The sequence below is a fragment of the Strix aluco genome, chromosome 7 (assembly GCF_031877795.1).
Source record: "Strix aluco isolate bStrAlu1 chromosome 7, bStrAlu1.hap1, whole genome shotgun sequence".
Lineage (NCBI taxonomy): Eukaryota > Metazoa > Chordata > Aves > Strigiformes > Strigidae > Strix > Strix aluco.
Genome location: NC_133937.1, coordinates 18,701,580 through 18,715,266, shown reverse-complemented (window position 1 = coordinate 18,715,266; position 13,687 = coordinate 18,701,580). Strand labels below are relative to the sequence as shown.

Below are 13,687 nucleotides of genomic sequence, written 5' to 3'. Positions count from 1 at the left end.
TTAACTTTCTGTGACATGTAAGGCGAGTGTCTGGAGTATAAAATGGCCTGGGGAAAGTGACAGTCTTATTTTAGTTCTTTTAATGTCCAGGGTATCCAATGAACTGAATTATGTGTGATTACTGAATTATTAGTGATTGAATAGCTGCTTCTCTATTACACTGTGTATCTGCCTCAGAGTCCCCCTGTGCTATCATTGTTCTGGGAGCATAAACAAGTGTCTTCTAGCCTTGACCATTCCAGGACACTTTTTGCATGTGTCCTCTGTTGCATACAACTGAAAAAAAAAAAGACATTTTTCTCACTTGCACTCAGATCTGGCCTTGGGTTAGGCTTCAAATCCTTCAGCTATGCTTTTGGGTTCTGGTCTCAGCACCCAGCATCAGCCCTGTACCCAGCTGGGTGCAGCTCTTCAAGTCAGTGGGTATTACAGAATGCAGCGCACATCCAGAATGGCTTAATGGAAACAGAAGCCCTCAGTGGAAAATTATAGCTTTTACAGGAACATATGGTCCACAACCACTCAGTGGCTATAAAAGTGTTTATCTCAACATTTCATGGAGGGAAAAGCAAAATAGAATTGAAAGATAACAAACACTGTTTCTGAAAATCTTGTGACTAGCAGACTTGCACAAATACTGACCAAACAAAAGAAAATGTAGAAAGCTCCTGTATTTAGAGTGGAAGCTTATGGTAGTGAAGATGATTAAGCCAACTCCAACAATGAAATTTTTTTTCCTCACAAAGATAACATCTCGCACATCTATTGTACTTTCCACTCATAATGACTCAAAGTCACTTTCATAAACCACACGCAGTGAAAGTTCCTGTACTCACTACAGGGAACACAGACACTTCTGGGGTAGGTTAAAACAGGTGCTTGGAACTGTGCCTCTATGGCATACCCAAAATGAGAGGATATCACCAGAATTAATGTATCTATACACTTGCAAAATGCCAGGCAGAAACAGTCAGACCCCTTGCGCACATTTTCTCTTATGAGTCCACTAATTACTTGCCGTGGATGGTATCACAATCAGCATGAACCTAGCAGGACTTCCTTGCACTGATCCATCAACACCTCTTCCTGCATCATTTATGTTTTCATGTAAGTTCAAATATTAGATGTGGACAGAACATCCCTCTCCTGTCCAAAAATCATGTTGAGCATTAGCACAAATAAACCAAGGTTCTTACTGTACAGCAGAAGGCAACCCTGACTGGCCAGCAAAAATTCTCCAGCCACATCATACTCAGGACAGTGGAAGCATAAAAGAACTTTGTGTAATTTACCCATCACCCTGCTCTGTATCAGTAACAGAGCTGGAAATAGAAACCTACCCTATTAGACACCACATCAAGAGGCATGACAGGTGCTTCACAGAGCCCTGTTCCAAAGCATGTGTCTATTAGAACATGGATATAATGTCACAGGGAGGCAAGGACGGGTGCTGAGACAGCCTCAGTTAAGCTTGCTGGTGAATGCTTTCCCCTGCACCTACCCTGTATGCAGTCACCAGCTTGCAGAAGATGAATTTTTATCATTCTGTCCGTATCAAGAGGAGGAAACATAACAGTGACTTGCTTCTAATAGATCCTTAATAACGAAAGGCAGTGATCCCAAGGCTCCTTATTTAAGCAAAATGGTCATTTCAGTGGGACCCTTCCCAAATACAAAATTAACTGCATTCTCAGACTTGGCCTTAGTTTACCAAGCTGTTAGAAACCAAATTAATTAATTAATTCTGAATCAATACAAGGACAGACCATGGTTTGGCAAGATGACAAGTAAAGCAGACTTTTCACAGGATTAAGCTTTGTCTGAGAAGCTAACTGTCAAACAGAGACTAGTTCGGCATCAAGGAGTCACCTAAGATAAGGAGGTCTGTGACATTCAGCAGCTCAAGCAGCAAGGATTTCTTGTCACTCATTGCTATGAGGTGTACAGAGGCTCCTGGGGTGCCCTTGTACTCAGGACTCACGAAGGACTTCTGTTGCCAGGTGACTGAATGCTTCTCCTAGCTGATGTGCCACAGAAGCAGCATGACATTTTTGAAGGTTGTGAGTCTATATAAAATTATTATGGTTGATTTTTATTTTTTTTTAATTCAACAGCTAGATTTCACTTGAAAAAACTTCACTGAATTGACTTATACAAGTATATAACCTGGATGGAATCCAATTGCTGAGCAGTATGGTGCTATCCTCTAACAGTGACTTTGCTTTAGCTCACATAGCAGGGAATGTACTAGAGCGTATGGGTCTTAATTAAAGCCTGTAATCAGCCTGAAATTCCTACAGACATCTATCTACATCACAAAGGTGGAAGACCTGGTGGCCTAATACTGCTACAGTACTGCAAAATACTAGAGGGATAAAACCTATGATAGACAGGCCTGTAATCATTTATCATAAAATTTTAGTCTTCCTGTAAAAGAACATAAACTATCTATGTAGAAACATCCATCCCATCTCTTGGCCAAGGGCTTATAAGCTTTTATAATAGAACAAGGGCATATCATGAATTAGTCACAGGATTTCATAGAGCTGAACTACATGCCTTTATGAATACCAGGCTCTGTAAATTAGATTACATTTAAAAAAAAAAAAAAAAAAAAAAAAAATCACAACACAGTACTTCGCCTAAGAAGGCAGCAGTAAAACCTCTGACAAAAAAGAAATGTCACACTTAAAAGAAAACCCACCCACTTCCAGTGACAACCAAAAAGTAAATTAAAATGTTCATATAAACATGTTAAGATTGGGGAAATTTCCAACAGCTCTGTTTTGGGAGGGGGAGGTGGAGATGCCCACATTGTCTTCTCTTGCGGGACTGTGAGCTGGTACTATCTTCTGCCCTCTCCAGAGCTCCTCTATCAAAAAGCCCTAGACCATCAGGAAACACTGAACCACTCATGACTGGACCTTCCCTGCAGGCTGGAGTCTGGAAGTTGCCAACGTCATCTCTTCACAGCAGGGAATCTCTGCAGCAGTGGGAAGAATCACAGAACAAACAGTGTGGTGTTCAACAGGAGTTTCTGGCATCTGCCATGAATCATCCCAACTGTGGTTCTGCAGTAAGGGGCTATTCCATCCATTGAGCCTAAAGTGTTACTCAGAAGTAACAACAAACCACAATGCTACTGCAGTATTTCCACATTCTCTCTCACTCTCTATTAATTCCAGACCAACTTATTTAAATTTAAAAACAAAAAAGGAGAAATTATTTAACATCCTGTCCTGAAAAATCAGCCCCAAACCCTTCTGAATTAATCTAGTTCACTGAAGCAAAGAGGTTGTTTCCACCAACTTCAGTAAGTTTGGATCAGATCTTGGGTCCCTTGCACTGGCAAGGGCTGGAACACAGCTAACAATTAAAGTCTGATGAAGCATGAGTCACAAAATACCACAGCTCACACTGTGTCTGTGCTCTAATGAGTGCAGTATCAGCAGCAGAACATTTGTTTGGGTCAACACAATGAGTGCATGCCTGACGCTATGGTTTTCAGTGGGCACAAATACGCACATCTGAGTGCACTCAGAGCTTGTTTGTTCTAGTAAAAAACAAAGCAAGACAGCAAGAAAGTACAAAAGTGAAGACTGTGAGATGGCAAAGGGTGGTTGTCCTCTCTTTAATGAGGCCTCATAACATAGCAGGAGATTCTCCATAGGCCATGTCCCAACCTTACCAATGCACACATTAGGACATTAACAACCCCTCCCTCCATGGGAGGAGATGGAGGAGACAAGGGGAAATGTTGAGGTGCTTCTATTCCTGTAAGCAATCTGATTGCAAAACAAGAGACTTGGGTTCTTTTTAATCAAAATTCCACCCAAAGAGAAACAGCCATACAAAATAACATAAATTGAGGAACAAGACTTACTGGCAGGAGTGCCACAAGTTAAAGCCAGCTGCAGGGAAAAGGAACACCTCTGCCTCATTCATTTCCTGTACTGAACAGAATTATTTTATGTGGAATGTGTGACTGCTAAGTCTATCCCACTTTCCACCCTTCAGATCTAAATAACAGGATTCCCTTCTGTCCCTCCATAGCTTCTAACCCAAGAATCTCCAGCTAATTTACTTGCTTGATAAACCCTTTTTCTGAAGAGTTTGGTTTTAGCACCATGATACAAACTAGCATTTTTATAGATCACAACCATCATGTAAAGATATCTGCATCACATTTCTTATCTAATTAGAAATAAAACATGAGCAACATGATTTAAGTCTAATAATCACTCATTTAGCATCATAAGAACAAACACTGATGGCCAGTCATGTGCCCCATTCATATCCATCTGTTATACAATGGGACACAGTGACCCAGGAATTGTAAGAGGAAACAGTCTTCAGGGGCTTTGTTTCATTTTTCTAAATATAAATAATTTTTAAGAAAACAAGCACAGCCTTGTGATTAAAATATTGATACTGTTTTTAGAACAGTGTTCCAGAGACCACCTATCAAACTGAAGTGATAAATTACATATATTTTAAGAACACTTTTATTAAAAACTTACTGTTAATAAGTATACCCAGGCTTGAATATCTGTTATATCATGAGTATCAGTCTTACAGTCAGTAAGATAGCCATCTCTCTGAAGATGTTAAGTTTCTTTTCTTTTTAAGTACTTTCAGGCATTTTTTCTACAGATAATGTATCTCATGATTGAATGAGCAGTGTATTATTTATGAAAGTCTTCACAGAAGACAACCCAAAAAACTATGCAGACTGCTATGAAAGCGAGGTTAGAAAGTCTGTGGGTTTTCTACAGATAGCTTTGTCTCATACCTATCTGAGGCAGGAGAGGACTCTCTACCAAATACGCAAACTGTCCAGTGATGCCAGATCACAGACCAAAGCCAAGCTACAAAGCCAAGGGAAGGAAAAGGTGGCAGCGCACCAGGCCCCATCTTATTCCTCACGCAAGAGTCCATGTCAACAGCACTATGACCCATTGCCTCTCTGTCGTCCCCCTAGTCCTCCCACTCCCAGCCTTCTCACTTAGCCCAACAGCGTGCCGGGTCAATGCTGTCTCCGGTGTATTTACACAAGGCCTATTGTTATGAGAACTTCGATCTTAGTTGGTGCCAGTGCTGTTTGAATCCAAGCAATAAAATACAACCTGCTGCAAAAAAAGGTCGAGAACAATTATACATTGTTTGCATTATAGCACTGCCATATGTGTAACTAAGCACCACTTTTAGGAGAACCACAACACAATTTGTACAGGTCTTTGAAACATCTAGACATTAAAATAGCAAAGACCATACAAGTATTTTGTTGACAAGCTCAACATGCTAAATTCATATCCAAGTGTCTTCAGTGCCTGAGGAAACGTGTTTTCCAGGTTTGGGGTCTCTGATTCTTTGATTTTTTTGTATATCTCTATAGTTGGCGGTAAAGACTCCTAACTCACAGATATGCTAAGAGATGCTGCCTAATAATATGGCAAGGCAGGACACAAACTGTGTATTCTTCATGAACACGTGTCTACTCTAGTCTTACCACATTATGCTACCCTTGCTTGGCACATCTCACCTTCCAGAAAGTGAACTTTCTGCGACACGGATTTGCATTGATTCCACATTCATATAACATCTTGCATAAGGGGAACACAAAGTTGTTGGACACATAACTGTACAACAAATCTCAAAAAAAATATATATATTTGGTTACCCAACAAAACAGATTCAGAGAAGTACTGTAGAGAAAGTGAGAAGAAACTGAAGCAAAGACAAGAGTGGGAAAACAAATATTTACAGTCTTTTTTCTTTTTTAATCTTTTATAGGAAGCCATATAAGTTCTTAGCATATATCGTGATTAGTTGTTCCTCTGCTGTTGTAAACTCTTAGAAGAATCAATAGATAAGATAAAAAGATAAAAAATAAAAAGGTGTAAAATATTTAGTGGGTTCTTTTAATAATTAATCAGCCTAAGAGCTTCCAGTCTAGCTGTACTGACAGTACAGCCAGACCTTTCAAGAGAAGAAACAAAACTAAGTATCTAGTAACCTATTAAAACATGTTATCAGAGTGCTATTTCTAGCCCTTCAAATGTCACACTGTATCAGGAGAAACTGCGATACCTAATAATTTTTTCCTGAAGCTGTAACTCTGGGGCATATATAGCTTTTAACTGTCACCCAACATGTTTGTATATGTGATGTATTCTTTCCCAACTTTGCAGACTGGTGCCCAACAGGTTTCTGAGAAGATTTCTTCTCAAGACACATGTTATACTGGTACAGGGTGCTAAGCAGTAATTCAACACAATTTTCTTTGCGACGTAAGACTTGACTGGTAACTCTAAGATGATACACAGAATACTACGAGCAGTATCTCTCACACTACATGATGGAGGGGACTTCACTGTAATTAACACAAAGATCTTCTCTAAGACTTCTGGAGACAGAGGTTGTATACTCATAGTTGTTTAGAGCAGTGAATCCATTCACTTCCTGGAAAGAACCTGAGGATGGGTGTTCAGTGACTCTGCTGGTATTCCCAGAGAAAAGCTTAAGACACAGCCAGCACTGTGAGGAAACCCGACATGGCACAGCCTCTAGTCACGCCGTCTACCCTTGCAGTAATGATTTCATGTGGGCAAGATGAGGTAGGAATCATTTGAAAATACCCCACAGTCTCACATTACCTGATGCAAGGACTTGTAGCGTTTTTAGGCACCCTGAAATCACACTCAACTCAGACTCTTTGCTAGGGACAGTATGATGTCAGACCCCAGGTGCTGGTACATTATCTGGCATCTAGGACCTGGGTCATCCTCCAAGGCCCAGTGTAGACACTGAACAGATCACATTAGTCTTCTTGGCTTTTCCCCCCCACGAAGCACTGGCTCGGCTGTCTCCTATCATGACCATACAAATCTCAACTTGGAGTTTAGCAAAAGACTGCCAAGCTCACTTCAATATCCACCAAGTGTTTGTGAAGCTCAGTGCTGCATGACTGGCTACTCTCTCGGTACAGCTTACATTTCGTGACTGGCTTATCCCCAAAACACAAGAATGGCTTTCCATGAGGATCAGAGACACTTCATGTGCAAATAAATTTCACCCAAGTTTTCAGAAAAATAACCCTTTGTAAAACTAACACTTTATTCCATAAAATTCTACAAAATTAGCCAATAAAAGGGAGTTACAAGTACCACCATTGCAAAGACATGCCTTATTTGAACAACTGCTTGCAAATAGTTTTCCAGAGTATTTAGAGAACTCAGACAGAGCACACCGCAACAAAGGACATGGATAGTAGGAAACAGACCTAGTACAATCTAGTACTATCCCTTGCTTAAATAACACCAGTGATAAATGGATACATATATATAAATTCACCTAGACTGGGACAGTTTTGTAAATATATTATTATCTACCATAAATGCTATATGAACTCTCAAATTAATTGATGTGAATATTTTTGAGATAATGACAGCTATAATTCCACATTATATCAAATAAGATTCTGTTCCAATGCAGAACTCATTGTGTTTTCTTAGGTCTTCTAAATTGTGGGCTTGAGCTAAGTGAGGGCTAACACCACCTTACATGTCATCACTGCTGTTGACATAGCTGGGCAAAATTCCAAGTGCACAGTCCCTAAATCTGGCCTTTCACTCTTAGGGCCTCACATGAGTGACCCTGCCTGACTCAGAAGAACCATGCCTATGATTATAAAAGGCATTTGACTGTGAGGAACATTGGGCTTGGCCTTCCTGTAAGGGCACCACTGGTATCTCTTGTAATGGCAATGCTGCAGGCACTGGAAAGTGGGCTGAAACTCACAAAACTCATAATAATAACTGAGCAACCAACCGCTACTTTTGACCTTTAAATGTTAGGATCAATACAGACATAGAAACAGAGAAAAATGGAATAATTCTTCATCCTAATTATGTTCATTCTCCTCTAGGAAAAACATAATTTCTGCTCCTTATATGAATGAGTGTTGCAGTGTTTATTCAAAACCAGAATAGCCTTCTGGCCTTGGGGTGTATTTCATTCATATTATGTAAATAACTGATTCTTTGAAAGACCAGAATAGCTATAAATCAAACCTGTAGGCAAACTACATTTTCATGCATGGTACTGTTTCCTGTTTTCCCATTTTGATGGAGGCATTGAAAACCCCCAGCCATTACAGTGCTGAATAATAGTCTCTTAGTTCTCAGGATACGAGGAAGTGGAATTATTTCAGAAGTCTTCCTAACAAAGAATAATTTTAGCAACAGTTTGCTTTCTAAGATAAGGCCACACACTTCAAAGTCTTATTGTTTATGAAGAGGGCAAACATCAATAAACTGTTACAAGATTGGCTATGGATATAAAAGATAATTTCTTGTAGAAATTGCTTTACCTCTCCACATCTCATTTCCTTCAGCTGTAAAGTGATGGCAGAGATGCCTGCCTATGCTGGCATCTGTAGATAAGAAACAGATTTAGTGCTACACTATAATTTTACTGCTACAGAGACTTCACACAGAATATGGAACAAACTTGCCTAAAAATCAATCCAGATGATCTCCTCTTACTGTGAATGGGTAGGAAACCCAGACACCCAGGTTTACATTATACACATTAGACAAGTGTAAAAGCAAAGGAAGAGAGAGAGAGAATAAAACACCAACTGACATACAGGCATTCACACACCCTAATTCAGATATAAAGTGTCTGATCTGAGAAGCACATCACAAACCAGTTTTTCTACCTAATTATTCTCATCGAATACCATTTGTTTCTCTATACACATTCCAACGAACAGCATCTATGATGCAGGAATCCAAAATCATGCTTCATGGTATCTTAGTGAGATCATGAGAAGGTATATACAAAGGTATTACTCCTTCTAGTATTTAAATAGGATTTCTGTCTGGGATGGCATTTAGTGTCTGTTTTAGCAACACTCAGCAACCACATGCAACAACAAGAATAAGGCATAACTATAACTAGTTAGGAGAGTTATTACAGAGTGGCCAACCATCACTATCCCAGCTGCAGTTTGGCATGGATCAATTTTCATGCAAAAAGAACTGCAGAGTGCTGGAGAACCCGAGCATGCATGGCATCAGTATGACACCTTCTTCAAAAGACACCTCCAGTAGCACATTTGCCTTTACTGCCATGCTTGGATAAGTCTAAACTGAGTGTGAAGACATGACACCATCACTTCCCAAACCTCTCCTCTAACTGATCCAAATACCAAGTCAGTCCAAAACCTGCTTATATTGTGGCATGTAGAAGGGTCACAGTATAGTTTGCACAGGAACAGAGGCTGAAATCATACTGAACTTGAAGGTCACGTTCATAAATCCCTATTTAGATATACAGATTAAGCACCAATCACCCAAGAAAAAGGAAAAAGTGAAGGGAAGCATCTGGGTACCCAGCATTATTGAAAACACAGGCTTTTGTTAGGCTCCTACTTTAGAAATCTTGAGCAGCAAGTAAAAGCCCTAGCATATTCTTTTACACAATAAGAGCAAAGAATAAAACAACCTACCCATGGCTGAGAACTTCAAAGGCCAGAATTAAAAACAATTTTCAAAGAACACTGAACATTACCCATGCTGCCAGTGCATTTTCCAATGCTGAATAAATCCAATGCAAAAATCTCACCAAAAAAAAAAAAAAAAAAAAAAAATCAAAAAAATGCTTATCTGCTGAAAACTTCTTGTCCACTTTTAAAGGCATAGTTTCCACGATCCTATAGGTAGCCTCTGCTCTGATACAAGTTACACTAAGCAATGAAAGTGCTGACCTTGTCTTAACACTTGCACCACAAACAACACACATTGTACAACCTAATTCCATAATGTTCCTTCACATATATAGCTCCACAGAAGTTAATGGGATTATGGAAGGGATTGAAGACTTCAGGATCAGACCAACAGAACCTCACTGGGTCCTTGCAAAGGACTGAGCAAAGAGAGAAAACACAACTGTTTATCCATTTTAAGAGATATATACTATAGTCTTCACTCAAAACAAACAAAAACATCAACAACACTGCTTTGGTATCCCCACCTGCCCTGTTCTATAACAGACCAAAGAGGCATTTAGTGAAGTTAATGACCAGAAAACTGAAAAAATACTGAAGAAACATAGAGGAACAGATAATTAACCAGTGTAGCTCTCTGCTGCAGGATACCATTGAGACAAAGTATTCTGTAGTAGTTTCATCAATTAATTAGCACATTGTATATGGTAACACATCAGAATAAATAAATTCTGTAACCAACATCTGCAGCCATCTCTTAATAGTGACCCCGAGTGTCTGTGCACACATGCATGAGCCTAAGTACACATACACAGAGCATATTCTTAAAAATATGACATGTAATTTGCACAAAGGTTTAACATTTCTGTTTTTCTCCACATTCAACCTTTGCAGAAACAGTAAACTCGTAATTCAACATTTGCAGAGTGCTTCGAAGTTTCTCTGAGCAATCCTTTCCCCCTCCACTCCAAATATTTTCCCTCCCCTACAAACAGAAAACACAAGAAGAGACCTGTTTATCACATGACCTTCCTTTGGAGGAATCCTTACATTTGTACTTTCTGAATCACTTATGTATTGAAGAAAAAGGAAGCTGCAAATAATATTCACATGGAGCACACAATTCTTACCTTCCTGACTTTCAGGTTAGCCTTCTGGGCACGTGAAATTTACTGGGCACTGTTTCTTTCTTCCTGTAGACAGCTTAGGCATGAGCTTGTGTGTATGTGTGTGTTTCTGTTTATTAAAAAATCTGATGTATTCCAAAAAAGGCACACTTGCTGTGTTTTGACTGCCTAAATATATCACTACTTCTATATTTTTATGGTATTATCAATCAATATTGGCTTTATAGAACAGGTTTATCTTTAAAAATAACTACTCCTATTTAAAGATAGTAAGTATACTTACCAAACAAGGGAAGGGGAGTGTAAAAGAAATGGGAGTCATTAGGGACACTAACATAACACATACATATTTTCTGTAGGTGTAGACATGCAGCAGAACCAACATGGTCCAGCCTTTAGAAGTCAAAAGGTACTAACCTGCTAGTAACCTTGAGCGTGCTAAACCTCCCCTTGCCTTCCCATACCTTCTGGGTAGAGAAACTGTCTGGGACAGATACTGTTTCTTTTTATGACATGGTAGTAACAAATACAAGAGAGTACAATCTTTCAGTAGCATAATCCATAAAAATGAAATACAAATGTACCAAATATTGCCCCAGAACCGCAGCAGTAACAGCAGTACCAGGCAGAATAAAGAAGCAGCAACTACAAGCAAGCAAACACTGATCTTTGGTAGAAGAGTGAAGAACACATTCTGCATAGAACAAATCCCACTAACAATCATCTGGGCTCCACTCTGATCCCCTTGATTTTGGGGCTATGATGAATACCCATACATGGAGGTGTAGCAACCATGGCACTGACACAAGCACAGGGCACTTACTGGTTAAAAATCAAACATGGGTAACAGCAGGAGCACAGGCAGTTTTGCTGAAATGAGATCTGCACAGCAGGGCAGGCATGGCTTTTCTTCATTACCCTAATAGCCTAATAAATAAATAAGGGATAGGTGTCCATGGTAATCACGCTGGTGATTTTTTTTTTTCCTTCATTTCCAAGACACCTTAGGAAAGAGGTAGCCATACCAGGACTGCAGAATCTGATCTGTAAATAAAAAACTGAGACCTAAATGAAGCCCTTTCTGTGATAGGATTTAATTAAAACTACCGTGAATCCTCAGGCATCTAAACCATCTACCATTTATCAGGCACTGGTGATACCTGAAGCTGCTGCCAATTATTTTTCGCTCCTGAATTTCTTATGAATAGATTGCAAAAGGTATTTACACCTCTGCAGAGAAGCACACAAAATACAAATCCTCAGAAACGACAGTGAGACTAACCAGTAGCCTCTTCTCCCCTTAAAGACACAACGGTTTCATACCCTGCCATTCCCAGCTTCTGTTTTACCCAAACTACAGCAAGTGTTGCCTTCCTAAAGTACAGTATTCTCAATATGTCACATGCAGGGCAGCATCCATGCGCCGCTGACTTGGTAATTGCATTATCTGCAGCCGCTGATGAATGAACAACTGTAATGCATACATCCTGGGTTTAGCTCTCTTGGGATAAGGAGATACAGACTCCCCATACCAGATTCAGTCAGTTTGCTGAGTCCAAAGACACACAGAAAATGCCTGTGTGCATTCCCTCTCTTTCTAAAAGCAATGCTGTATTCTGCTCCCCCTTCCCACTGACAGAAAAATAACACTTCTATTTACAAGCACGAGAAACTCATTCCCAAATCTACTTCTCTGCACCTTGCAGTCTATTTTACCTGCAAATAACAAGGCTCGAATAAAGGCTTGCAAAAATTGTGGTGTTAACACCGACCCCATCTCCAGATATTAGAAACAAATAGAGGGAGAGGCAGGCACTAATGTCCCACGGCATAATGGCCCTTTAAAGAACACCTAGTCCTTATGGGTATAAATAATCTCAAGAATAAAATGGAGCCAAGGCGATTTTCATCACAGAGGCGGGGGGGAATGACCAGCCGCCGCAGCTGCGAAAGCCCCAGCTGCTCGGAAAAGTTAAACGCGCAGACGAGCTTACCTGGGAGCGGCAGCGGCAGCCTCCGCGCCCGCCCGGCCGGGACGCCGCAGCCCCGCTCGCCCCGGCCCTGGCCCCGGCCCCGGCTCCGGCTCCGGCTCCGGCCCCGGCCCCGGCCCCGGCCCCGCAGCCACCGCCCCCCGGCGGGCAACGGCCGCCCCCGGGCACCGCCCCCCGCCCGCCCGCGGCGCGGGAAGGACCCACCCGCTCGGCGCCGGCACGGAGCGAGCGTTCTGCACCGGCGCAACCGAAAAAAAGGAGGAAGAAGGGCCTGCGCTGCCCGATCGGGGACAATGAACCGAACCCAACCCTGAGGAAGGCGTGAGCGGAGCGGTGGCCGCCCGGCCGGCAGCCCCGGGGCGGGGGGACGCGGCGGCCCCTCGCCCGACCTGTTGCGTGTGTCGGTCGCTCTTGGCTCCCGGTGTGGTGAAATTTGCTGAGGGGTGAGGGCTGGGAAAGCCCTTCATCGGTGCGGGTAGGCACGAGGCTTAGCAAGCGGTAAACGAAGGGATTTTCAATGCAGCCATCGTTGTATTGATCATATATAATACAAATCACAGAAAAATACAGAGGAAGAGATGAAGGAAGGGGGCAGAGATGGCTGACGGATAATCACCAAATGCTTCATCTGGAAAAAAAGACCAAATAGAGGAGAAGGGAAATCCCTAACAAATCCCTGTCTCATTTACCCTGCATTGCATGGGATGAATATTACCATTTTGGTTTCATTAATACTTAGGGTGCTACTCCTGGATCAGCTTAGGTGCTCTGCGAAAGCAAGGCAAAGCCAGTCCATACTCAAGAGCATATGCACAAAACACATAAAGGTACCAACCCACGTCAGGCCTGACTCTGTCACCTTCGTGTAAGGAGGAAAGATGGTGGACACAGAGGGAATTTCATCCTTCTCAGGCTGTCGTGACATCCCATGTTAGCGGTTACAGTTCTATTTTCTTTCTTTTTCACCTTCAAAGTTCTTTTGTCTTTAATATACTGACAGCCATAAGAATCTTACTTGAATACTACGCACAAATCAAAAATACCACCAAGTAATTCGA

General features: G+C 41.3%; 1 protein-coding gene across 6 annotated transcripts in view; it reads right to left on the bottom strand.

Moving 5' to 3' along the window:
- Positions 1-12,725, bottom strand: part of SORBS1 (sorbin and SH3 domain containing 1) — a 173,487-nt gene extending 160,762 nt beyond the window's left edge. For 5 of the 6 annotated variants that reach the window (XM_074830699.1, XM_074830712.1, XM_074830696.1 and 2 more), the window contains exon 1: positions 12,633-12,725. The gene's annotated coding sequence lies outside the window, so the exon portion shown is untranslated. The remainder of the gene's footprint in view (positions 1-12,632) is intronic. The other variant, XM_074830701.1, reaches the window with a different exon arrangement.
- Between the last annotated feature and the right edge of the window lie 962 nt (positions 12,726-13,687).